A 27368-nucleotide genomic window follows, 5' to 3' on the forward strand; every position below is an offset into this window, starting at 1 on the left:
TAAACCTTTCTTCTCCACCAAAAAAGACTGCTTGATATGAAAAGAAACGCTAACCAATTACCTTTTTCCCTGAAAAAGGGATTTTGATAGATTTAACTAGGTTTATTTTGTATAACTGCCTGATTTCAGATTCAATACTTTTTGCCTTGTATTTACTCTTCCTTTTGGATATCTCAATGAATACATTTCCAACCTTCATCCTATATTTTCTGGTATATATAGAATACTAAAGCAGGCAAGGTATTCTGAACATTGTTTGAAACTATTAATGGTGTACAATGACAAGATGCTGTTAACACCTTTGACTCTCTGGGCCCATTTATCCCAGCAAAATTCATACAACAGCATACAAGAATCTTCTTTCCACAGGTGTCTAACATTAAGCATGTGAATAGTCTTGTTGAATTCAGTGAAACCACTCACATGCTTTAAATTAAGCAGGTACATAGATACCTTGCTGAACCGGGGCCCATCTAAATAAACTATGTGTTCACTTGTTAAAGAAGAGGTGCAGTTTCCTATTACTTCTGTGCAAACTAAATGAGATAATTTTATATGGTAAGATTTTATATTCATCTAAGCACATATTGTAAATGAGTACAACTAAAAGGAGGAGAAATTACAAATGTACTATCTGGCTAAAAGGACTTATAAAATATTGTTTTTATTTCTGTATGCGGAACACTACATTAATGATGCTAAGTGTCTCCACCTGCCATGGAACTTAATGAGTGTGAAGGGTCCTCAACAGCACCCTGTAGGAGACAATCAGTGCAACTCAGGATCAGGCCCTAGGACAGCCAGAGCTTTTTGTTTGGGGAAGCACTGAACAGCTACAAAAGAAAAGCAAAGGATCAACTACCGGTATCTGTTGAGTTCAAAAAGTTTAAAAATTAGCTGGTGGTAATTGAATGCCAGCCCTATTAGATCTGAAAATCATTAGGCTCAAGAGAAATGGGATTAAACTAAAATAAGGTTTCCCTTCTGTATTTCAGAAAACGTATTATTTTTAAAAAGACCCAAATGGTCTTACTTTGCAAGGATCTTTCTAATTCACAAACTTCAAAGCAAGCTTTTTGCCCCATGTTATGATGCAGATAAACTTGCTTCTATTTGCTTTCTATCTTCTATGCTTTTTATCTACTTGCTTCCACTCAGTTTAAGTTGGGTTCTGGGTATTCAGAACAGCTGAAAAGCATTCTGAGCTCCTTCTGTACAGACAGTTCTAGTCAAAACGAAAAAGAAAAAAGGAGTCATATCTAACTGCTGGCACCTTTCTGAGTTTACATATACACAATTAAAAGGCATTCATCGTACCTTAGTGGAGAAAAATTAGGGAAGATCTCAGTGAGTCTAAATAAAACTCAGGGAGATGGTTTTAAAACTACAGTTCAATAAAAATCACCTTAATTAGATGAATTAGAGCAAACAAATATTTTCTAATAAAAAAAATCTCCAGAAATCTCAGAAATAGGATTTAAAATGCAAAAACCAGTAAAATATATATGGTTTCAAAGTGGATGCCAGATTCACTAATGGCTAACAGCTACCTGTCTGATGACGCATACCACTAGATGGAACCAGGGAATCTGGCCCATTTAAAATTGACTTATACTTATGGACAAACCTGAGCCTCCCAATGCAACATGGAGACACATAGACCACAAAACAGGGAAGAGAGACTTTTGAAACAAGATATTTCTCACTTTTCTTTCCTTCTTCATCCATCCGCCTTTCTTCCTTCTCAGCTCCTCTCCTTGTCCCCTCTTTTCTGTCCATTGTCTGTTCCCGGCTTCTGTCCTCCTCTCATGTTTTCTGTTCTCTGACCTTTTTCCTTTCTGAACCTCTCTGTGGCAGAGTACTGATCTTCTACTTGGTTTGCAGCAACACTCTGCTCAGGTTTCATGCGTTTACTGTGCAGAGAAACAAAGAAAAGAGTGAAGGCCTCAAATCAAAGTCACCAAAAGAATAAGGGAACTCAAAGAGACCACAGAAGTGGAGAGAAAGCAGAACCCTGTATCCAGATGTTATGAAGCTGGCTCATATCTCTAACTGGGTTTTGTCCTCCATATTTCCTAGTTATGTAATTTTTTTGGTTGTTTCTCTTGCAGTAATTACTGCACAATAAGGTCAAGATTTTCAAAAGTGCTCATCATTAACCTAAGTTTGCTCCATTGAAGACCAGCGTTTGAATTTATTTCATTGACAGTAGAGTTAACACAATACAGAGTGCTTTTGAAAGTTCTACCCTAAAACTCCAAAAAAGAAAACCCTAAAATTTCCTTGAAGGACTCTGCTGAACCAGCAGCTTATGCTATCCCTTCCTTTGCTTTGTCCTCTGCCGTCTCCCCCATTGGGAGCACTCTCCATGATCCTTCTCCTCTGCAGCATGCATGCACTGCTTATCAGTGCTTAATTTGTGCCCCTAACTTGGCAGTTCATAGCCCCAGCACTTGTGGGCTTGCTGCATCAGTTATGAAAGTAAAAAAATTGCTTGAACCTCAGCACCTCTTTCATTGCAAATTAATGCTCTATTAATTAGCTCTTATCATTTCTCTTTGTGGATATAATAGTATATTTACATTAAGGATCAGATAAAGAATATAATCTTTATGTATATAGCTTAAAATAAGAGTAACAAAAGCACTAGTTCTAGTTGACTGATTCATGTGATTGAAAACTAAGAAGTCTGGAGTTCTAAGGTTGGCTAGACCATCCCCATAGCTCTGAATAATATCCAAGATCACAAAGGACCAGATTCTGCTTCCCTCACTGATATTAAGTAATATCTCACTCATTGAGCAATCCTATTGATTTTCGATGAGATCATGAAGCAGGGTATTACTCAACATGAATAAATTGTGGAAGCCCACCTTTTAGAATGAGTAACAAACTGAAATTGGGATTGAGAATTCCCTGGGCCTGATTCACCTTCATTTACACAAAAGTGAAACAATATGAGTTCCAAGTGGGTGTGGCATTTAACACTCACTTTTTGCTTGCTTTGCACTGGTATAAGTAACTGTACAAAGTACAGAGCGATGAAGAATCAGGCCATCCCTTCTTCCAATCCTTTGAACTTATCTAATTAGCACTATCCCCTTGAAGTAATTTGACATTTCAGTGGTATAAATATTGGGCCAGCTTTTCTGATCCTTACTCAGGGAACATCTATTAAAATCAACTGGGACATTGCCTGGTTAAAGACTGCAGGATTTAGATCATAAAAGGAAGGTCTACACTGCATCTGGGAGGTAGCCTCCCAGCCTGGGTCTCTGACGGATCTTGTGCTAGCATTCTACCTACTTCAGCTGTGTAGATGTTGCAGCTTGGGGACAACGAGGGCTTCAGAACCCAAGTGCTAGCCCGAGCCACCTGGTCAAAACAATGTCCACACAGCTGTTTTTCGTGTGAGCCTTGCAAACACAAATCTATGGAGCCAGGCTGGGAGGCTCGCTCTCAAATGCAGTGTAGACGTATCCAAAGCATCTAATTTAAATATAAAACCTGCTAGGTAAAATGTATGATACATTATGGCACACCATTTGGGCAGATCTCAAAGTTCTGCACTTTGCCTGAGGTGTCATCATTGAAGATTTCTTTTGTAAAAATTCTAAAATATGACAGAGTATCACTTCGATTGACTAATGCCTTTGCAAAATCCTTGATTTTGAACCTAGAGACGTTTTAATGGTAATTTGCTACTTTATATGTACCATACATTTGTACTTGCAGTGAATTGCTGTTTTCTATATACTGATAATTTAATATCCTGTTCAGTTTTTGTACAGAATATGTCTATTGAACTCAGTGTATATTATCCTCAAACAGCTCAAGATTACAGCATTGTTATTCTTTTGTGAAACTGTGCTTGGCTTAATCTGCCTTCATTAAGATAAAATTGTCTGTTTCAAAATTATATTTTTTGTAACAAAAAAAATCTTTGTACTAAAAGTAATTTTTTCTAGAAAATTGCCTCAAAACTTTACTAGATAAAGACAATTATTTCCAGTTGCTTTTCAGCCACGTCCTTCATTTTTAAAACATAGGGCTAGATCCAAGAAGAGGACATAGAGCTTGTCTATATGGCCCAGCAGTTTAGACTACATGCTCTAGCATGCTGTACTGTACCTCCCATATGCCGATGCTGCAGGGATCCCTAAAATGTACCTACTTCATGGTAATTTATTTCTGTTGAAAGAGGATTTAGTTGGCACCCACAGCATCCAGATGAGGGAGTTACAGTGCAGCATGCTTGCACGCACTGCTTTTCACATCCCCATAGTCCAAACTACAGGGTCTTGTAAACATAGCCTTAGACTGGGCATTGCAAAACCTAACATTTAGGCACTCAGCCATTTGTCTCCATTCTCCTTCAACCTCAACCTGTGAAACACCACAGGCTCCATTACTAACAATATGCCAGTGACACCAAGGTGTATATATCTCATCCTGAGATGCAAATAACTCCTTCACAAGGATGACACAATGCCTACAAGAGACCAGCTCTGAGATGAAGAATAGCTGACTACAACAGAAGCCAGCCAAGAACAGGGTGATGTGGTAGGGGGATAAGGAATTTGTTGAAGAACTAAAGGGGATCTTCCCCCTTAAACTCATTGTTCAGTGCAACTCCTCGCTAAACCTACACATCTGGGTAGCATCCAGTCTTGATAAAAGTCCTCTTCCCCCAGCAGGTCGATAAGAAACGCCCTCCTTTTTCTCCCAAATGAAGATCTGACCACAGTGATCCACATCATTATATCCAGATTTGATTACTGTAGCTCACTGTATCTGGGATTGAACTGTGGAAGCACTTCAGAGAATCCATCTTGTTGTATATAATGCAGCTGCCCACTGTCTCAACAGGCCAGGCTGCCATCAGTACATCATCCCTGTGCTCAGATCCCTCCTCTGTCAGTTCAAAACCTTAATCCTCAACTTTAAAGCCACCCAGGGATCAGGTTCCAGCTACATTAGTGACATTAATTTAAATGTGGGCTTTAGCCTAAATTGATGGCACTCTATGACCATGAGAAAGAAATTCAGGCTTTGCCTTAGTAATAATAATGCAGTCTTCTCCTCTGTCACTGAGGTGTGGAGAGTTAAGCTTCTTCCTTAGGAAATGAAGATGACTCATTTCATAAGGAAAACTGAAAAATGGAAAGAAGAAACAGAAATTTAGCAAGAACACACAGCGATAAGTCTGGCAAAATCTGTAAAATGACACCCAAGTGTCAGAGCAGAAGATGGGGCATTTTGCCAAAGTCAATTGGAGGAAATTTAAACTATGAAAATCTTTCAGAGGGGAAGTTTAGTTAAATCTAAAGAGGAAGAACAAATCCCCAAACTCTTTAAAAATATCACTATTGTGCTTTTAGTTAGAAAAAAGGAAGGGAGAGACCATCAAGAAAATCAACACAAAATTCAAATTCTACCACTTTCATGAATCCAGCAAGCTGTGGATAAACCAACAGTAAACGAGGAAACCGAAAAGCCTAATTTCACCTTATTCAACCCTATCCATGCAATGTTTAATGACTGAGACTGTTATTTAATTCCTAATACATTTAATTTAATTCCTAACACAAAATTGCAGTTAACTCAGAGTTTTAGAGAAAAAAAGAGAATATATTGAATCAATTGTCTCAGACATGGTTGTGAAGGTTCAGAGAAATTTGCTCTGGAAAACATTTACTTTAATTTCTTTATTATTTTATTTTATTTTTTGTCTAAGTGACCTACATACTAAAAAAGTTGTTAAGGAAATGCAGTAAGAAGGATTGCTTCAGTGTACGGAATGCCTTTAATGAAAGGCAAAAATCTAATTCTGTTTAAAATAACAATGATATAGAGAACAGTGAACGCAATTCCATATTCAGCCATCTAGAAATAGCCTGACACTTTTTACTACAGGTAAAGAATCCCTTTATCAGTGACCAATTCTGGTTGCTGCTATCAGCATCAGTGGTATTGACTAGAATGGAAAATAACCTGAGAGAGAGTTAATGAGGTAATAGAGAGTGGGAGAACAAGTCTTCTGAGGTATCTATGTTCATTCCTTCTTTCCAAGCATTTTCCTTGAAACAAGAGCACATTATTTATGAATTTACATTCTATGCAGAGTCTTCACAATATTTCATTAAATTGTACCAGGTATAATCCACACGTGGAGAATTCATCGATCATACAGGGTTTCTCTAGAAGGCTTTTATAATGATTAACACCATCACTCTATTTTGGTTATTATTCTTTAGGGCCAAGAAGACCAGAGTGATCCCCTCTCATGTATTTGTTTAAACCTAGCAGGATTCAAGGGTGGACATGGTCATTAATAATTTGAATATCTGTTCTGTTCTTCATACCTCCAACCTTCAATAACCTCACAGTGTTTTTCAGGCTTTAATTATCTACAATTCATAATACTCCATTGAGGTGGATATTAGCAAAATCCTAGAATCAAAATGAAAATTATTTGTATGCAATATCAATGGTTTCTAAATAAAGTGGAGTATATAAAACCAAGGAAAACTATTGAATTTAATCAGGGACAACATGGTACACACGAAACCCATGACTCTAGAACTATATCAGAGATACAAAAACACAAACATATCCCTAAACTAAAGTAAATGCAGATGAGGAAAAAATCCTCCCCGGTGCTTAAACACTTACATAGAACCCAAGCCCTAGCCCATTACCTCAGACTCCTGTTTCAATCGGGAAATATTGAATTTCACTGTAAGTGGGGAAAATCCCACCACAGAGAATGTGGTCACATCACACATGGTATAAACAGAAGCATGATCTCTGATGTCAAAGTTACATCTCCTTGCAATCGATCTGAATTTGGTCTCCGATGGCCTGATTTTTGCTGGTGCTAAGCACCCACAGCTCTTACTGACTTCAGTTATATCTGAAAATGAGACCACCAGATCTTATAGGTTTGTCAAACTGCTAATTAGCTTTGAAAGTCATTGTCCCAATGTTAGTTTTCCATGATTACCCAAGCTCACAACTTATATTTTCCAATAATTATGTTCATAATGGGCTCGATTCAGCTCTGGTATAAAAAGATGCTGAGGAGAAATAAAGTATAACCTGGTGAAACCTTTCTATAGTGTGAACCTTTCCTAGCAATAGTGATTCAGAATATTTTTCAGGGTGAATCATATTAATGTTAGCAATTTTCTGCATGTGTATAGCTCACAGTTTTTATTTTTATCAGACTTCATTAGGCAACTGTTTGTTTGCCTTCCTGAAAATGCTGCAGACTTTTCTTGTGGGTATAGACTTGGAGAAAGGTACATCAACGATACTAATCTTCTGCCTGCAGGTGAAGACAAACTGGTTCCAAAACTGCTTTTTAATGCCTGCCGATGAGTTAGCTCATTCCATATGGAACTCAGGGACTTGCCTGTGCCAGAGGGAGCAAGCAGGGACATGAGCCCCACTAATTGGTGGTGCACAGAACTCCTCTGGGGCCAGGGTAGAGAGAGTGAGCTCCTCTTGCCCCAGGCCAGGGTGGGAAATAACAGCTTCTCTGGCCATGGTGGGAGAGCCAGCTCCACAGGCCATGGGGGGCACAGAAAGTGCCCCTGCAAAAGCAGCCATTTTTTAATTCCTGTGCATGCCTCTGATTGCACTTAATAGGTCATGAAGATATCGGTGGGAAGTAAATAGCCGCTGGGGGTCATGGTTATAGTGGGAAGTAAGGCATCAGCAAGAGCAGGAGGCACTAGGATGGTACCTTGCCAGTGGCCATCATATTGTTTTGATGTTAAATGCCTGTCCTGTTAAATGAACTCAGAAAGGTGGCAATCCTAGATACCATGATTTTCCTATATGCAGTGTTGTTATAGCCATCTTGGTCCCAGGATATTAGTGAGACAAGGTAGATGAGGGAATATCTTTTACTGGACCAACTTCTGTTGGTGAGAGAGATGAGTTTTCAAGCTTACATAGAGCTTGAAAAACTATTAACATTATTAAAACTAAACAAGGAAGTTTAAATGTTTTGTTTAGATTCCCCCCTACCCCCCCATCAAAAATTATGTTGAAATTGTTCCAATAAAATATTTGGATTTCAGTAAGACTGCATTCTTTCAACAAAAAAATTGTTCCACTGGGAACTTTTTGACTAGCTCTAATAATTTCTTAAAACACAACTATAAAAATTCTGGCCAAATTTTTCAAACTTTTACACTCAAGTATTTTTAAGAGTTACAGACTACACGCAACTTGAACTGAAATCAACAGGAGCTCTGGGTACGTAGCACCTCTGAAAAATATATGTATTTAGTTATAAAAATATAGATTCAGGTTCCTCTTTATGCATACAAGTTTATGCCTTCTGTCTCCAGGCTTCTGACATACCTAGTTATGGCTCATATACCGAGTAGCTATTTTATTTATATTCAGACAAGGACCATCTCAATTCTATGTCTGTACAGCACCTAGCAAAATGACGTCTCAGTCTATGACTAGGGTTTCTAGGTCTATGGTAATACAAATAATAAATAAAATAATAGTCACTATACTCTCAAAATTTCAGTTGGTTACTGCTCAGATACGATGATCATGGGTGCCCTAAAAAATAACTAAAATAAATTTGATTATAAAATAAACAGATGCATAAGTAGGTTATTCAGGACCTCTGTAAACTAGGGCTGTGATCTGGAACTTTGATCCAAACTTTCATAGATGATCACTGAGTTTTGCATTTTAAAAATTTTCCTACAAAAATAAAAATGTTATCAGAGATGAGCAGCACGTTTTAGACTGCTTCCTGCTTCGGAGTGTCAGAAAATTATTGGTATCAAGCATGATGGATATTTAGGATTTCTGATACTCAGCGTATCAGAATACTAGGAGTAACAATGTGTAGTGTCACTGAAAAACAGATATGCAAGAGGACAAAATAAAGCTCTTTTCCTATGTGATGTTAGTAAAACTAGTTTAACAGTTTTCTTAGGTGTAAGGCAGTTAACTCCCTAGAAACAATTTTTCTTCTCAATGTTTAAATCCCAGATGAATTATACCTGATACAATATATATTCCGCTAATAATAATAATTTTGTAATAAGAAATGTTGGAAAAAAGATAAATTCAGAAAACTTGTACAACTAGGGAAAAAAATCTTCTGCATGATATGTGGTTTACATTGTATCTGTAGTTGAATTTGTTCTGAATGCAAACATGGTAAAATTGATGTTTATTTGTTATCAATTTTGTTAGAGTAGTCCCTTTTAGGCAATAGTCCACATCTGTTACAGGGCAGAAAATCTAAAATAACTCATGTAAGTCCATTTACATCAAAGGAGTTGCTCTTGATGTACAACAGAATAAATCAGATCAGAATTGGTCTCTATGTTTCTGGTTTTTGTTTCAGGTAGTCAAAGGTTTATGGTCTCTCCGAGCATGCGGTTGTATCCCTGACCAACTTGGCTAATAGCCATTGATGCACCTATCTTTCATGAGCTTAACCATTTATTTTTTGAACCCAGTTATACTTTTGGCCATCACAGCATCCCATGGCAATGAGTTCCACAGTTTAGTTGTGACATTCTATGCCCTTATAATCTTTGCTGCCCTTCTCTGAATCTCTTCAAGTTTGCTATGTTTTTTTATTTTTATTTTGATATTAAATGGTCAGCACTAGACACAGTATTCAAGCTCTGAGCACACTGGGGATTTATAAATGGCATTATGATATTTTCTGACTTATTGTCTATCCCTTTCCTGATGGCTTTGTGGACCGCTGCTGCACATTGAGAAGAAAATAATTCTTTGGTGGTAATAGCTAATTTAGAACCCATCATCATATATGAGCAGAGAGAGAGAGAGAGAGAGAGAGAGACATCCTCATTCAAAAGATACTCCTATAGCAGAAGAAATATTTTCTTATACAGTTCTTTTCTACAAAGCTCAGAAGAACAAAGACCTTTATAAAATGCCAGTCACTAAGGGTTTATCTACACACAAACTGGAACCAAAATAACTAAATCCATTGTAACTCACACCTTTAGTTATTTTGGATTAAGAATGTTCTATTTTGATTTAATTTATGGCAGGAAAAAAGTAAAATTTAATTTGAAATAGGAGTGTCCCCACTTGTCCCTTGGACTAGTACCAAAATAACTAATGGTGTGAATTACAACTAACTTAGTTATTTTGGTTCCAGTTTGTGTGCAGACAACCACTCACAAAAAAAGGATCACTCACACAGAGTAGGCCAATTTCAGATGTGAATCTAGGCATGTCTGGGGGAAGTCTAAATGTGTAATTTATAAATTTCTTCTGATGCTAAGTAAATGTTACTCCAAATTAGACTCTCTCTAAACTCACACCCACTCATTAATGAGTAACTTACATATCAACTCTGTAGTTGCCATAGTCACACTATACAACAGGAAAAAGAAAGGGAGGTTGGTTGCATAATTCTATATGGAAAAGATAATATCCATAAGAATCTCTCTAATACTTGTGGCCCACTTTGAAGAAGTTTAAGAACCTGTGCCATAAATATTCATCTGTTTATATCTAGTGAGAGATGTGTAACCTAAAGAACCTATAATTGAAACCTTTGGGTCTGACTAATTTCAAATCAATGTGTATCAAGATACCTCTTCTGAACTCAATAGAGTTACCAGTATAGAGGTGTAAGTGAGGTCAGTATCAGAGTTAATCTTTGCCAAATAGCAAGTCCTACTAAATTCATTAGTACAACTATTAAGTTAGAATGACTGAGCAGATGCACTGTTCTAAAGATTACTTTTATTAAATAATTATTTGTATTGTAGAAGAGCCAAAGAGCCCTAGTCATGGATTAGGACCTCATTGTGCTAAGCCCTGTACAAACAGAACAAAAAGGGTTGTCCCTACACAAAAGGGCTTACAATAGGAGAGTCGTTCTGATATGAATCAGACACCATCTCTTCAAGTTTTCTTTGCCTATTTATATTTAATGGTCCTGAGTCTGCTCTCACTGGCACAGATATGAACAAGGAATAGCTCCAATGAAATGACTGGAGTCATACCAGTGTAGAACTGGAGAGAGAGGAGAATCAGGTCTACTATTTTAATAAAGAACACAACTGGTGATCTCAGCCTGACTAGAAATATATCAATCATTTCCCAAAGACTTTTTCTCAACAAAGAGCTACTATTCCTAATTTTGAAAAGCAGAGAGATGCAATGAACATGTGATGTGAAGGCCATGCTTGCTAATTAAAACTATAATTAAATGTTTTATCAAATCTCTAATGTTACCTAAACAACAAGCAGTGTTTTTCTCACAACTAGCAGAAAAGTATATCAAAGAAAATCAAGTAAAGCCACAAATTTTAGTGGTATAAGGATACTAATTGAATGTCTAAAAATAAGAACAAGCAATGAAACAGTATTTCTCATTTTACCCTGTTATTATCCTACATAGTGTAGGAATTAACGTTTTATTGCACATTACTACCAACAAAAGTATTTAAGTAACCTATGGCCTTCACTGCAAAGACACCTCCTGTCTCAACCCAAATAAATTAAAGAATCTATTATGAATCAATTAAACAACAATCTCTCTAGTTCATTCCAGATGCAATTATACTTACTTTAAAAGTGCCAAAGAAAGGATTTAAATTGATCACTGCTCATTAAACCCGTAAAAGACTGTGTTAATTGGATGTCAACCTTAGTAATTCACTTACATGTTTGCTGACAATTAAGACCATATGATTTGAAAGCTATTGATTCTAAAGAGGTAATATTTACTGACTTTAGTGAAGTTTGTAACCAGAAGATGAATTAAGGGTAGTGGGGTTATCCCTTTAAAAAAGAAAGGAAAAGCACTGTAATAAATGAAGAATTGCAATAACCTTTAAAATGTAAACTGGTACTGTTATTATTTGTTAATTCAAAGTTCTGGATAAGGATCATGGCAAGTAGTGGCCATTAATGAAATTTGTAAAATACTGTAATTACCTCAAAGAAAATTGGAAATTTGACATATCATGCCAGTAAGATACATGCCAATTAATATTCACCTCTTATGGTATAACAATACTGAGGCCACTGATAGTTGAAAGTAGATGATTGATGGTCTTACATACAACCATTAAAAGTAATAGACTTAAAATATGGAGAATAATATCAGATGAAACTTTGTTGTATTATTAAAGGGACAAAAAGAATTTTCCAAGAAAAAAAAATCTTTACCATCTCATAACTTTAGAATTCACCTACAACAAAAATATTTGATAAAAGGTGAAATTTTGACAAATGATCCTTACGCTTCCAGATTTAAAGCTATGCCCACTCTCTTTTTACAATAAAAAACCTATTCTCTATCCTTTTAGGTAATGGCAACGATGGGTGAACCAGTTAGATATAGAAAAAGTTCTCCCTCTACAAACTTGTACCCATTTCTAGAACTGAACACAAATGACTCCTTATTTAAAATGATCTGAGATGCCTGTGTGTGGGGGTTTTTTTTTTGGGGTTTTTTTGTTTTTTTTAAATGTTTTCTAACCTGGACAGAGGGAGAAACTAGAAATATTGAAAAATACTCTATGAAATGCCTTTCTAATGTTTTTTCCAGAAAATAATGTGGGTAAACAACAGGAGCCCCATGAAAATTTGGCCTCAGGTTACCACTACTAATGAAACTTGAGTGATCTGTGGACATTCTCATGAAAAACATTTGCTTCCTGCCTTATGAGTGTGATCTTCCCTAGGCAACGGAACTAATTCAATTCCACTGTGATAAAACTTGGAGAAGTCTGCTCAAGAGAAGAATACCTTTTTGTGGTATGAAGCCTTGCTCTGTGCCAGCACACAGGGGGTAGGAATGGTAGAACGGGGCCAGATAGAAACAATGTGGCTTAACTAGCCAATCTTGCAGCCTCAGGAAAGGGTTTCCATTTCTGAGATATTGCGAGAGACCTATAACTCTCAGGCTATGCTTTGGACCAAAGTGAAACCCTACTGTTGTGTGATGACAAACAAAAAGAGCACTGCCTTAAGGAACAACTGGAGTATTCCCTGACTGGGCTGTCCCTCCGTTTATTAAGATTCCCCTGCAACACATCTTAGTCCTCTCTGGTATCTGTGGCAGGGCTCTAATAACTCCACCCAATAGCATGGTGATAAACTTTTGGTGTTGCTGCCTCAGATTCTGAGTCCAGAGCTGATTAATACTCAACCCTTTGAAGACATTACCTTACAAGCATGGGGTATAATCATAGAAAAACATAGACAGTAACCGAGCTGTTTCCTTTCATGTGCATTTGTGTTTTTGATTTTATCTGTAACAATACCAATATAATTATGGTTATAATTAATAAAGAATAGTAAGAGGTGATCACTCTGCAGCTGTATAAATTGCTATAGAAAATTAAATTTCTGTGGTAGTAGCGACCATTTTGTATTTTTTCCTCCTATACTCTTAAGGCTTGTTTGTTTGGTGCTTTAATCCGCACCAGAGGGGTGTAAAATTTCCGTAAACACTAGCACATCATACACTAACCAGCCCCTGCTGATGTGCACTAGAAGTTCCCTAATGGGCAGTAATATAGTATTGTTTCAAAGGGGCTGTTTTATTTGCAACAAGTGATGCTGAATGCAATTTATTTTGAATAAGTGGAATTTAGTTCAACACTGCTGACTTTTCTGTCCATGTAGCTGAGTTGCTTCCAGCCCAACCCCTTGCCTGCCCTTTTCCTTTTGTCCCATCAATAACAGTCCCTCCAGGGAACACGGGCCTTCCAACTCCAGTTCCACTAATTATGATAGAGGCTACATTATTCAGACTATGAAACTTTAAGTAGGGTCTACACAAACCAGTTAGTTTGTACTAAAATTTACACCCCTCTCCTGAAGACTGAAGCACCATGCAGAGAAGACTTTATTCTATTATTGATAGAATATCCTGAATACGTCTGAGAAACACTCAAAGAATCTCCCATCTTTCCTCCTTCATTTCAATGATGTATTGAAAAGTTAAATTTTCCAAGTCTGGCTTGCTGGCTAAGAGGCTCTATAGCACAACATGCAATCTAGACCTACCAGCCAACAACTGTTCTAGAGTAAGATGGGGTGAGCTCTACCTCCATTTCAGGAAGCAGGCTGCTTTATCTCTGTTTTAGTTCATGTGTGCTATTCTGGATACTAAGAAATACAGTAGTGTTGCATTGCAGCCTTCAAGCCTTCCAATATTTTTAATCTAACTTCTGTTTGCATGCCATGAGCCATTACATTTCCCCCATTGTTGTACACTCTGGGCCTAATTCACCTTTGTGCTCCCTCTTGTTTAGTCATTTATACCAATGAGAAGTAGTGCAAAGTGGATGTAAAATGCTATCGACTCAGACTAGTAATATTTCACTCCCTCTGTACTAGGCTAAAATGGAATTGATCGTTGCCCTCTATCCCCACCCCTAATCTCACAGTGGTTCTTCCTGTGGCCAAGTAACCCGCTGGAAAAGAGTTAGTCATGTCTGAGAAGTGTTCAGAGCAGCATAAATTCTAGCCTGAGCATGAAAAATGTGGACACTTCTGTGAACATCACAGAAATCTATGAAAAAAATCCCATGTCACAGGCACAACAAATGAAAGCAATACCATGTTCAGTGTCTATTAATTTATTTATTTTATTCATTTATTTTAAACTTTTTTCCAGAGATATTGATGCAAAGAATAGCGTTTTTTACTGTAAGCAATCATGCAGATGACAAAAATATTCATTACAGGATAAATGATCTGCATAGGAGATTTAAAGTCTTGTCCAAAATAAGTCCCAAAAACTTTGACACCAAATCATATAAAATTTTAGACAAATTAGATTTTAGATGGTAATATTTTATTGGGATTGTGCAAAATTCATTTTAGATTAAGGGCACAGGACCCTGACCTGTGATTCATGTTGAACAGATATGGCTAATCGAAGAACAGTTTTTAATTTGAGGTGAAAAAAGAGAATAAGTGTGCTGCAAGTAAGATATGTCCTAGACACTTGCAAGACAATACTAAGTATTATCTAAGTATACCTAAGGGTCAGCTTAGAGGCAGCTGAATGGCAGATACCTCAGTGAAGAGCAAGAGAGAGAAAATTAATTACATCGAAAAGTAAACACAATATAGTATAAAAGTAATTTTGCAGCTGCAGAGCCTTCTTGACAGCTATTCACTTCCAATCATTCTTAAATAATACATGAATAGAATAGTCGGTTATTAAAATAATTTGCTAGTCATCAGGAATAAAGGAATAGAATAATTTACTATTCACACATCTCTATTTCTAATACAGACTCTTTATAGGTGTGGCTAGGGACAGTACTCTGGATCTTAACATGTCAGTGATGAGGACAATGAATTTCACTCCTAGAAGCACTAGTGTTGGAGAAGAACAATGAATTACAACTGTGGTTCTCAAGCATCTGCAAGAGGAACTTCTCCACCATGCTGTTTTCACCAAAAATATAGTATTTAGAAATACAAGATAAGATTGTATACTGCAGTATTAACATAAGATGTCTTAAGAGAAATACTGAGGGAAATTGAAATTAATGGAGATTTAAAGGAGATTTTTCCTTGCAGTTATAATTGTCTGGAGAGAGACAAATATCAGTATTTTAAAAAAAAAAAAAAAAAAAAAAAAAGGTACAAGATTAGGGTTAGAAGGGACCTCAGGAGGTCATCTAGTCCAACCCTCCACTCAAAGCAGGACCAACCCCACCTAAATCTTCCCAGCCAGGGCTTTGTCAAGCCACACCTGAAAAACCTCTAAGGAGGGAGATTCTACCACCTCTCTACGTAACCCATTCCAGTGCTTCACCACCCTCCTAGTGAAAAAGTTTTTCCTAATACACAACCTAGACCTTCCCCACTGTAAATTGAAATCATTGTTCATTGTTGTCATCTGCCATCACTGAGAACAGCCTAGTTCCATCCCTCAAACCCCACCTTCAGCTAATTGAAGGCTGCTATCAAATCCCTCCTCACTCTTCTTTTCTGAAGACTAAATAAGCCTTGTTTCCTCAATTCTCCTCATACATCATGTGCCCCAGTCCCCTAATTTTTGCTGTCCTCTACTGAACTGTCTCCAATTTGTCCACATCGTTCCTGTAGTGGGGGCCCAAAACTGGACACAATACTCCAAATGTGGCTTCCCCAGTGCCAAAGAAAGGGAAATAATCACTTCTCTCAATCTGCTGGCAATGCTCCTACTAATGCAGCCCAATATGCTATTAGCCTTTTTGGCACACTGTTGACTCATATCCAGCTTCTTGTCCACTGTAACCCCCAGGTCCTTTTCTGCAGAACTGCTGCCTAGCCAGTCAGTCCCCAGTCTGTAGCAGTGCATGGGATTCTGCACTGCTTCTTGAACCTTATCAGATTTATTTTGGCCCAATTCTCCAATTTTTCTAGGTCACTCTGTATTGTATCCCTATCCTCCAGCATATCTACCACTCCCCCCATCTTAGTGTCATCTGCAAACTTGCTGAGGGTGCAATCCACCCCATCATCCAGATCATAAATGAAAATGTTGAACAAAACTGGCCCCAGGACCGACCCCAAGGCGCTCTGTTTGTTACCAGCTGCCAACTAGACATCAAGCTGTGGATCACTATCCATTGAACCCGATGATCTAACCAGCTTTCTATCCACCTTATAGTCCCTTCATCCAACCCATACTATTTTAACTTGCTGATAAGAATACTGTGGGAGACCATATTAAAAGCTTTGCTAAAGCCAAGGTATATCATGTCCACCGCTTTCCCCACATCCACAGAGCCAGCCATCTCATCATAGAAGGAAATTAAGTTGGTCAGGCATGACTTGTCTTTGGTGAATTCATGCTGACTGTTCTTGACCATCTTCCTCTCCTCCAAGTGCTTCAAAATGGATTCTTTGAGAAACTGCTCCATGATTGTTCTGGGGACTGAGGTGAGACTGACTGGTCTGTGGTTCCCCAGATCCTCCTCCTTCCTTTTTTTGAAGATGGGCACTATATTTGCCTTTTTCCAATCATCCGGGACCTCCCCCATTATAAAATCCTGACTCAAAAGCAACCCTTAACCCATTTTAACTGACTATTAAATAAAACCTTCTATAGAGAAGGATCCTCTGGTTCCGTGGTGCAGAGATGTGGCAAGAAAATAAGATGGTGAGTTAGAGGCATCCCTACACCCAGATATCCTTCAACTATCATAATGAGTCTCTTTGGCATATATGGGAGTTGCCCGGAGACCAAATCAGTACCCAGAGAATCCCTGGATCATTGGGATGTAAAGCTAGTTTAAAGCCATTTTCATGCTCTTCTGCTCTAAATTTATGAGTACTCTGCAGCCAGAATTGGGACCATGATCGTTCATAGGAGACAGCTTGTGCCTAATTCAAGGCAGAAGTTAGGATCTGCTTATGTATACAAATAAAAATATGAAGTCTGGTCAGATTTGTATTGGCATGTATCAGACTAACTTTGATACACATAGCATAATCCCTGTGACCTGCAGCCTAAGGCTATATCTACATTAGAAGCTAGAGTGTGATTCCCGTGCTCATGTACACAGTCATGCTAGCTTTCATCAAGCTAGTGCAAATATAAAATATGAGGATAGCGATGGAAGCATGGGTAGCAGTAGCAGAGGCTTGGCTTAGCTATGCCATATTCATACCCATGGATTTCAGGCAGGTTGTACTTGACATGGCTAAACCATGCCTCCTACTGCCACTCTCCATGCTACCATGGCCACACTGCTACTCATACTTATTCTAGCTAGGTGAGAGCTATTGTGAGTATACATACATAAGCTGGGGAAATCACACCCCTACCTTGTAGCATAGACAGTCTCAGAGAGAAACATATACTGTCATCTTTTGATGAAGTGGCAGAAAAGTGGCCCAGAGTGGTTTAAGAACTGTAGATGGGCAGGGGCACCACTATTGAGGGAGCTTTCTGCTAGCATCTATTGGAGAGCAAAGGGAGTTGGATAAGGCCAGGCCTCACTTACATTTCAGATTTGTGACAGTTTGTAGCATTTTGATTGAAATTCAGTTAAGTTTTGAGTTTGGGGCAATAAAATGCAATTGTCCTTGTTGGGAAATACAAGGACACAACATCAACATTGAATGTGCCCCGGGTCACACTGACTGGACTGCTGGCAGGTTCAATTGGGTAAGGAAGCAAGAGAGAGTTAAGCTAAGAGGGGAAGGGGGAAATGGCTCTGATGAGGACTCTGTCAAGGGCCCTAGATACCTGTTTCTCCCAAGAGCAGAGTTGAGACTGCTAAACAGTAGACATTGCAAAGTGGTGGCAGGTTCAAGGCAGTAGTGTCAGCTTAGTGGCAATAGATGGCACAGAGCAGCTGTGCCAACAGCTCCAGTTTGACAGATACCGAGGCCAGTCTGCACTAGCAGCTTTCCCAAGGCAACAGATGGCTCAGGTCACCAGCAGAACTTCTGAGGAGAGAGATGGCATAGAGCAGCAGCAGAGCCAGGTACCCTGTGGTTTCAGCTCAAGCTATGTCTACACTGCAATTAAAAACATGTGGCTGGCCTATGCCAGTTGGCTCAGGCTCACTGGGCTGTGGCTAAGGGGCTGTTTCATTGCAGTGTAAACATTCTGGCTCAGGCTGGAGCCTGGGCTCTAGGACCCTGTGAGATGGAAAGTCCCAGCCCGAACATCTACAGCGCAATTAAGCAGCCCCTTAGCCGAAGCACCGAGCGCCCAAGCCATTTGGCATGGGTCAGTTACAAGTGTCTAATTTCATTATATACATACCAGAGAGCAGCAGCCTACTCAATCGACTCTGGTGCAAGCCTGCCTACCCAGCAACTAAAGCTGAAATCACTCCAGCTGGGTTAGGTAGTAGAGCTCCCTGGGGAGTGGGAGTCCTATATCCTATAATTCGCTAACCAAATAAATTTGGGACCAGGAAATATCTTCCTTTCCCCCTAACTTCCACCAAATTTTTTGTTGCAACTGCTGGGCCTGGAGGGGTGTATCAGGATCAGTGTAACTGGACTCAGAGGACCCAGGTTCCCTGGAGAGTCTTATTGATGAGAGACCAGTGGAAACAGGGAACTTGAGGAGTTAGGCTGGAAGCAGCGCAGGCATGCAGACTGAGCTGTGCACAGGGATTATGTTTCACATGTTCAGTTTAACCTGCATTCAGCTTCAGTCTATCATCATGAAAAATGGTGACAGCCTCTGAGCTTTTAGTTCTCTGTAATGCAGCAGCCAGCAGCGTGAATCATGGAACTCTATCTGAAGCCCCACAGCGCCCTGGAATTTGCAGACACAAACCAAACCCAGTAGAAGGAGTACAAGCTGTACACAGACCTGGCCATGCAGGAGAACGACAACAGCAAGAAAGTAAAACTTATTTTACCTCACTGGGGAATAAGGCAGAAAGGGCTGCAGCACTCTGAAGCTCACCACTGCCTCAAGCCTCACAGCAGTACTAGGAGCCCTGGGGAACTATTGTGCTCCAAAGCAGAAGGAAAATGTGGAGCAACAGGTTTTTCCTTTGAGACCAATCTGAAGGGCAGGTGCTAGACCGCTTAGTTACAGCCTGATGCACACTGGCTGCTGCATGAAATTTTGGGGACTACACAGACTCACTAAATGGGGACAGAATAGTCTGCAGCAATTGGGATCACCTCCTGCAGGAGCATCTGCTCCAGGAAAACAGTCTCACATTAGACAGATGCTTAGACACAGGGCACGCCATAGACACTTCAAAAGAAAGGATGAAAGTCTTATTGGAGAACAAGGTATGAGTTCTACATGTTCCACTCAACCTGCATTCACTTTTACTGCTATGCTAATAAAACATGGTGGAACATGTGTGCTTACCATGAAGGAAAAATCCAGTGTATAATTCAGTGTATAAGGAAATCAAAAGTCTGAACAACAGGGTATCAAAGCACCTTTAGAGGCCAGTACATACAGGTACAGCATTTCAAGGAATAGGGCTAGTTGAACTATTATAGCAGTTCATGCAAGAGCAGAGGAAGGTTCCAGAAAGATTCAGTCAGTCTTGTACAAGAAGAAGAGGGCATATCAGACAGCGGTGATGACGACATCTTGACTGTCTCCTTAAATCCGAGAACATATCAGGTTCAGGCTGTCAGGACAGGAAAGCAACAAAGGACAATACTGTACCAAGTTCCGTGCATGCAACAGTGTTAATAGGGAAATGCCCTGTGCGATTTCAGCTGAATGAACTAGACTTAGACACATCCTTTACATAGAGCAGACACTCTGAAAAACGTACAAAGAAAGCATAATAGGAAAATATGACTAGCTTTCTGCTCAGGAGACACAGAATTGTGAGCCACAATGTTACTTCTCTGCCTTAGCAAAATGGAGATTTACTGGAGATTAGAATGGGGGTCAGATCCCTGCCGCACCCATCTGTCCACTCCCCAAGACAATTTATTGTTGCCAGCTTCATTGCGCAATACCACGTGTCAGATTTTCACTTGAAAGTTGTTTCAGTGAAAACGACTCTAAAGATATTGACAAAAACTGCTCACTCCTGCAGCAGTGATTAGAAATGTAATCTATGATAACTCGTTCAAATCAAACAGTAATGTGAAGCATAATCACAATTATTCAAAACAAAGAAGATACTGACATATTTTGCCTGCTTACAAAGGAAAAAACAAAATTAGCACTCTCACTGGTTGCTTCTTTTTCTTTAGCACAAAGCACAATATTGCATGGCAGGCATGGTCAGAATGAATAGTGCCTCTTCTATCTATTCCACAAATGCTTTTAGATTGACCATGTCTAACTAAACCCTGAAGAAAGCGTGAGGTTTACAAAAAAGGTAACCAGTCCTAGCACTCTACTTATCTTTTTTGGTTTTTCACCATTTTGTATTTTCCATTGTTCTCCTAAACTGAATGGCACTCTATGTGCTGAACATCTGACTTCATCACCACCACTGGTAAAGTATGTGACTGTGGTCTGTGCAGTGCATTCATTATGGAGGAGCCAGTCCCAGCTTTATAAATTCAGACTGAGTTGAATTTTGCACTTCAAGTAGGGATTCAGTTTCTTTGTTATGTATAAAAATCCTCCCCAAAATTACAGTATTTAGTCTGAGAACAGAATGACTTGAGAATTTACAAGTAAATCCATTAGTTTGAGTTAAAGAATCCAATTTTTAAATTAATTTGGCACCTCTAAAGAGAGTATTTTCTATCTACACAAAAACTGGCAAATAAGTGATTTTTGAGTACATCTGATGCAATGTGTAGTTTTTGAAAATAACTTGAGGATTAGTGCAATTTTTCCATTATTTTTAATAAAATGAAAATGTCTCATTAAGCAGAGGAAAAAAACCTCAATGAATGGTTGTAATCTCCTATTGTTCCCAATGGGAATAATGCCATCATCTGCCCAGAACCACCATTGCTACAAGCTCTATTATCCTGTTTCTCACAGTGCTCATTTCTGACTCCTGACAGCATAGAGAGAACACCATCTTCCCTCAGAACAGCTTGTCTTCATTCTCATTCGGAATGATTGGAGGCAGTAACCATCTTTGCTAAAGGCAGCCTCCGGCCTCTGCTCCATTGAAGCCATGGTGACCATTTTGCAAAGACAATTCTCCATGAAATTGTTTGACAGAAATTTTATAAACCAGCCTCTACTTAAGGATAAACTTTCAGTTATGAAGGATAACTAAAATTACCATTAATCCTAAATATACATTTTTAAAGTTGCACCTATTTAAATCAATATGATTCCAACGACACAGACTTTCAGGATTTTTTGCCTCATGGTATCACTATAAGGAAGAATTAATGGTGTTTGGGTTCCTTATCTGTGCATTTCTGTACCCTAACATTTAAATTTAGCTGAATTTTGTGGGGTTATACCACTTACATTTAGGATTATTACAACTTCCCTGTTATGTATTTTATCCTAAATTATTGACATGTACTTAACTCTAACTCCATCTTCACAGTTTTTGTCTGGAAATATACTGTGTTCTGAAAATCTCTTATTTACATTGTCATAAGAATCTCCAATTTCATTTATAAAAAGTCATTTAAAATATTTTTCACAAGAGGATGCCAAACATTTTCATTTCACTAAGTGAGAGAATATATGCATCCATACTTCTTTACACTTAATATATTATTCTTTGTGCATGGCTTACCCAGCGGTAGTCCTGAAACTGGGACATAAAAACAAAGTCATGAAAATATCCCTGTACTGTTGTGCAAGGAACAATTTTTCTAAGTGAAAATATATTCCTAACTTGCAAAAACATACAAAATCCTTTTTTCCCCTCAGAGGTATAGTTGTCAACCTCAGCCTTTGTTTCTTCTGCAAATAGTTACATGGTTTATTAGAAAGCATGACTATGGCAGAAACAAAATTTCTGATAACTAAAAATGGAATTAATCTTTTTTCAAAAGAAGTAAAAGATATTTGATTGTGTCAGTTCTAATTTAGAAAGCATGAAGACATATCTGAAGCAATATCAAAACATGAATCTCTTTTTAATCACGGACTTTACATGTTGCTAACTTACTGGACTGAAAAGCAGGATGAATCTGTATTGCTAATCTTTATTAATGATATTGGGGCACAGATGGACTGTATAAAGAAATTTTAAGTATAGGGGTCAGTTATTTTATGTATAATTGAATTTATTATAGAATATTGCTTCACAGTTGCTTGTAGAGATGCTAAGTCAAATTTGAATGAACACTAGAAATCCTGTGATGGATATTAGACTGTTTAGTCACTGTTCAAGGCTTTCCTATTGTTTTTAATTCAACCCCCAAATCAGTTCTCTGTGGACTACATAGTCCTATCTGATTAAAAACCAATCTCTCTATGAAATTAGCTTTTATCCTGAAAATAAACTGGAGCACTCATATTCAAAAGCTCATGCTTTATTAGTTGGAAATCTCCAATGCCTTGGAGATATGCCATGGTATTGTTATTAGACGTCAATCAATGAGCTATAAACAGAAGAAGGGAAAGTGAAAAACTGCACTGTAACATGATGGCCACCACTCGTGCATCTGTTCATAGCCAGAGGGCCCTCTGCAATGCACTGCCCAGTTTCTCTCATCTTCAGGGCTACTTAAACAAACTTCAAACACAGTCTTTCATCTAACAAAAGCCCTTCCTGGGGTCTGGTTTCTTTATTACCACAAAGTTCCAAAAGACACAAAAAAAAAAAAAAAGCAAATCTTCTACTCAGCCTTAATCTGGGCACAGCCCATACTCTCTGAGATACTGTCTCTTACTGCTGTCTGAGCAGCTATCCTCCCTCTCTTTAGTTCCCCTTCAAGCGCTACCCTTACAGCCCAGGTGCATCCACCGTCCCCCTTAATTTGGTTAACCGGGAGCAACCGTTTTGGCACCAGGTGGCTGAACCTAATTTAATCACAGGGACCAGCCACTCTGTGACATGCACTTAAAAAGAAGTGTTTAAGAATTAAAAAAAAAAAAAAAGTTGGCCTTGGGCATTTTTCACATACTATACATGGTTATACTGAATGAATTTAAGATATCTTCTATTTAAAAATATCTATTACCTAAAACAAATTTAAAATATCAGTTGAGTTGGGAAGACCAGAGTATAAAGAAGTGGTTCTCATCTGGGGCACACGTATCCTTGGGGGTACACAGAGGTCTTCCAGGGGGTACATCAACTCATCTAGATATTTGCCTAGTTTTACAACAGGCTATATAAAAAGCACTAGCAAAGTCAGTACAAACTAACATTTCATACAGATAATGCTCTATATACTATACACTGAAATGTAAGCACAATATCTATATTCCAATTGATTTATTTTATAATTATATGGTAAAATGAAAAGTAAGCAATTTTTCAGTAATAGTGTGCTGTGACACTTTTGTATTTTTATGTCTGATTTTGTAAGCCAGTAGCTTTTAAGTAAGGTGAAAATTGGGGGAATGCAAGACAAATCAGATTCCTGAAAGGGGTAAAGTAATCTGAAAAGGCTGAGAGCTACTGCTATAAAGATGGGGGGTGAGGAGAAATATCCACCATTTATAATATTGACTTTTATCCTTAAGGAAAGCTATCCACACGGAGTTGAAATAAATGTAGAACTTACAGCAACAGTGACTTGGGGTTACAGGTCAAAACCAAAAGATCCCATTCAGACTCCAAGAGGTCTAGTACTTGAATTTCACTTCCAATTCAATATGGATAAAACAAAAAGTTATATGACTGCTTATGTGTTTGTGCACTTGTCTCATCTACTCCTCAGTTTAGGAAAATAGTTATTTAATTAGTTAATGAACTAACTGCTGTAGTCCCAAAGATTGATTTTTTTTCCACATAACCGTTTCAAAATACTTCCTTCAACCTTTACAAATATCAGCAAATTTCTGACATTATAATAGAAGCATTTGCTCTCACAAAACAGAGCAGATAATCTCAGCCTGCTCCAAGATCATGATACATAAAATATAGACTGCAAATTAGAGGCTTAACACATTTCAGAGGTAGGAAACAGGCAAATTGGTGGGGTCTTCTGTAATGAACAAACAAAAGTGACCAACAAATGATATTACATAATAAGGGACAGAAATGTCTTTTTCTCGGAGTATTGCTAATTAAAGGTTTAACTGTGGGTATCAAGGGTACCTGAAGCCAGCAGTAAGTGGGGTTGCTCAGCACCTCCTGTGAGGTGCTCAATTCCTAGCAGGATCACACATTCTGAATGCTCTGAGCAGTGAACTCTGATAGCTGATATAGTTTCCCCTTCTATTTGTATTTCATAGCCTGCCAGTAGTTTAATAAAACATTCACTTTCTGAGATCAAATCCTAGGTCCAAGTGTAATCATGGTAAGGACCCTTTTGAATATCTCTGCAACTGTGGGGGTCTTTACAGACATCAAGGCTAGTACAAATATTTCAAATAGTACCTCACCGAGGTGACTGTGAGCATTAAAAATGGCCCAGCAGCTCTTCCCTTACCAAAGGAAACTGACACATACCCACTTGCCAAGATTATCTGGGTGTCTCTTACTTCGTCATTTCCCTGCCATTGCGAGGGCCTCAGGCACTGGGGCAGCTTGGTCTCATCTATTCTCTGTTCGTGGCACATAATATTCTGGTCTCCTGTGGGCTGTAATACTTTGGTCTCATTTAAATTGGTGGGTTTAGCATGCGTGTTCCAGGGTCGTGTTGGTGGCCTATGCTATACAGGAAGTCAGACTCACTAGATGATGTGGTGGTCCCTTCTGGCTTTAAACTCTATGGTTAGGACCTTGGGATTCAGAACAGAGCATAGGTATGAAAATTCAATAGAATGAAACTTAGTAAAGACAAGGGCAAAGTACAATACCCAGGAAGGAAAAATCAAATGGGGAATAAAAAGTTAGATGGAAGTTCTGCTGAAGAGCTCTGGGGGTTATAGTGGACCACAAATCAAGTGAATCAACAATGTGATGCAGTTCCTAAAAAAAGGCTATCATTCTGGCATGTATTGACTGGAGTGTCATATGTTAGACATGGGAAGTAATTGTTCCACTCTATTTGGCACTGGTGAGGCCTCAACTGGAGTAATGTGTGGAGTTCTGTGCCCCCACTTCAAGGAAAATATGGACAAATTGGAGAGGATCCAGGTTTTTAAGCTGCGGCTTGACAAAGCCCTGGTTGGGATGATATAGCAGAGGTTAGTCCTGCTTTGAGCAGGGGGTTGGACTAGATGACCTCCTGAGGTCCCTTCCAACTCTAATATTCTATGATTCTATGATTCTATGACAGCTACCAAAAAAAAAATGGTTTAGAAAGCCTGACCTTTTAGGAAATGTTAAAAAACTGGGCATATAGAATCATGAGAAAAGATGACTGGTGGGACCCAATAACCATCATCAAACAGGGTAAGGACAGCTACAAAGAGGATGATCATCAATTGTTCTCCATGTCCAGTGAAGGTAGGAAAAGAAATAATGGGCTTAATCTGCAGCAAGGGTGATTTAGGTTAGATATTACAATCAGTGATCCAGTGCTCACCTGATTAGGCTTTTAAGGGAAGTTGTGGAATCCCTGTCATTGGAGGTTTTTAAGAACAGGTTAGACAAACATCTGTTAGGGATGATTTAGGTTTACTTGGTATTACTTCAACAAAGTGGGCTAGACTAGATGATCTTCTGAAGTCCCTTCCAGTCCTACCTTTCTATGATTCTAAGAGTAGTGTCTTTCCAAGATCTCACATATGGCCAAATTCCTCCTTAATTTACAAACAGATGTATAGTGGGTGAGCAGTGCAGTGTGAAGAAGGATCTCCCATATGGCAGCTCAGAAGAAGTGTGGCTGCATTAATTCCCTTGGGTTCAGTCTTGAACGAGATAGAATTGGGCTTAGGGCAAGGCTATTGAAAGGTAGAGAGCCATCCATAGAGTGGGTGGGGACTCTTCAGCTTCCCAGTATACCAGCCCAGCCATCCCCTGAAATTGGTTAGCCAAGGGTACAACCAGCTTTGAGGTGCCTTACTATCATGAATACCAAGTGAAAAACATGAGTTTAAAGAGACATACCTTTAATTGAGAACAGACCATCATTTAGATGAGACCATATAATGAAACTATAAGAGTGTGACTCACCAAGCTGTGTGCAACCTTGTGGCTAGGCATAGCATGCTATCCTCCTTTGGTCTACCTTGCTGACAGCTGCTCCAGCAATCCGCTCCTTGTGACTCAACTCTCCAGCCAGGTCACACAGTCATGCCCCATCTGGAGTAACCCAATAATCCAATAAACAGTAGTCCATCAGCCTTTTGTTGGTCCTTCAATCCAACTCTGGATTTATCCCTAGTATCTGTAATCCATATCCCTTGTGTACAGAGGATTCCCCCCGGCCTTCTTTAGTGGGGAACCCAGTTCCCAGTTGGGGAACCAAGGCACACCCTCTCCACCGAGTTCCAGTCCAGGGACCCTTTAATAAACAGACAAGCCCTGGCTAGGCAGATCCTTGCTGCCTCCTTGGATCACTTCCTACTTCAACCTGTCTTGGACCTTTGCTACAGTCTCTTCCGAGGTTACTAGTATATCACTGTCTCTCTCTAAGCCTCTTTCCCAGACTCATTGTAGAGCTTCTTAGCACTTTCTACCACCCAGCTGGTTCTGCAGCAGGACAGTTTTCTCCATTCCCCTTTCAGGACAGTCCATGAGCCTGCAAGCTTCTTTGCCAGTGCAGAAAAACCTGGGTGAACTTCCTTCCCCTGTGCCTTATAACTCCCTATTGCAGATCTAGCCTCCTTCAGGGAGGAAGGAAAGGGATGGGATGAGATGAGATCAGCTCAGTTCCCTAACTCCAGGCAGCCTTCTCTCACTGTGTGCAAACAAACTTCTTTC

General features: G+C 38.9%; 1 long non-coding RNA gene across 1 annotated transcript; it reads right to left on the bottom strand.

Moving 5' to 3' along the window:
• Window positions 1-601: 601 nt before the first annotated feature.
• Window positions 602-27368, bottom strand: LOC137155461 (uncharacterized). The gene is made up of 3 exons (XR_010920477.1): window positions 26619-27368; window positions 1707-1913; window positions 602-833 (listed from the first exon to the last, which is right to left on the bottom strand). It is a non-coding gene; the product is annotated as an uncharacterized lncRNA (long non-coding RNA).

Source organism: Emydura macquarii, unplaced genomic scaffold, assembly GCF_026122565.2.
Source record: "Emydura macquarii macquarii isolate MOO-44397 ecotype Brisbane River unplaced genomic scaffold, CSIRO-AGI_Emac_v2 contig_1363, whole genome shotgun sequence".
Classification (NCBI taxonomy): Eukaryota; Metazoa; Chordata; order Testudines; family Chelidae; genus Emydura; species Emydura macquarii.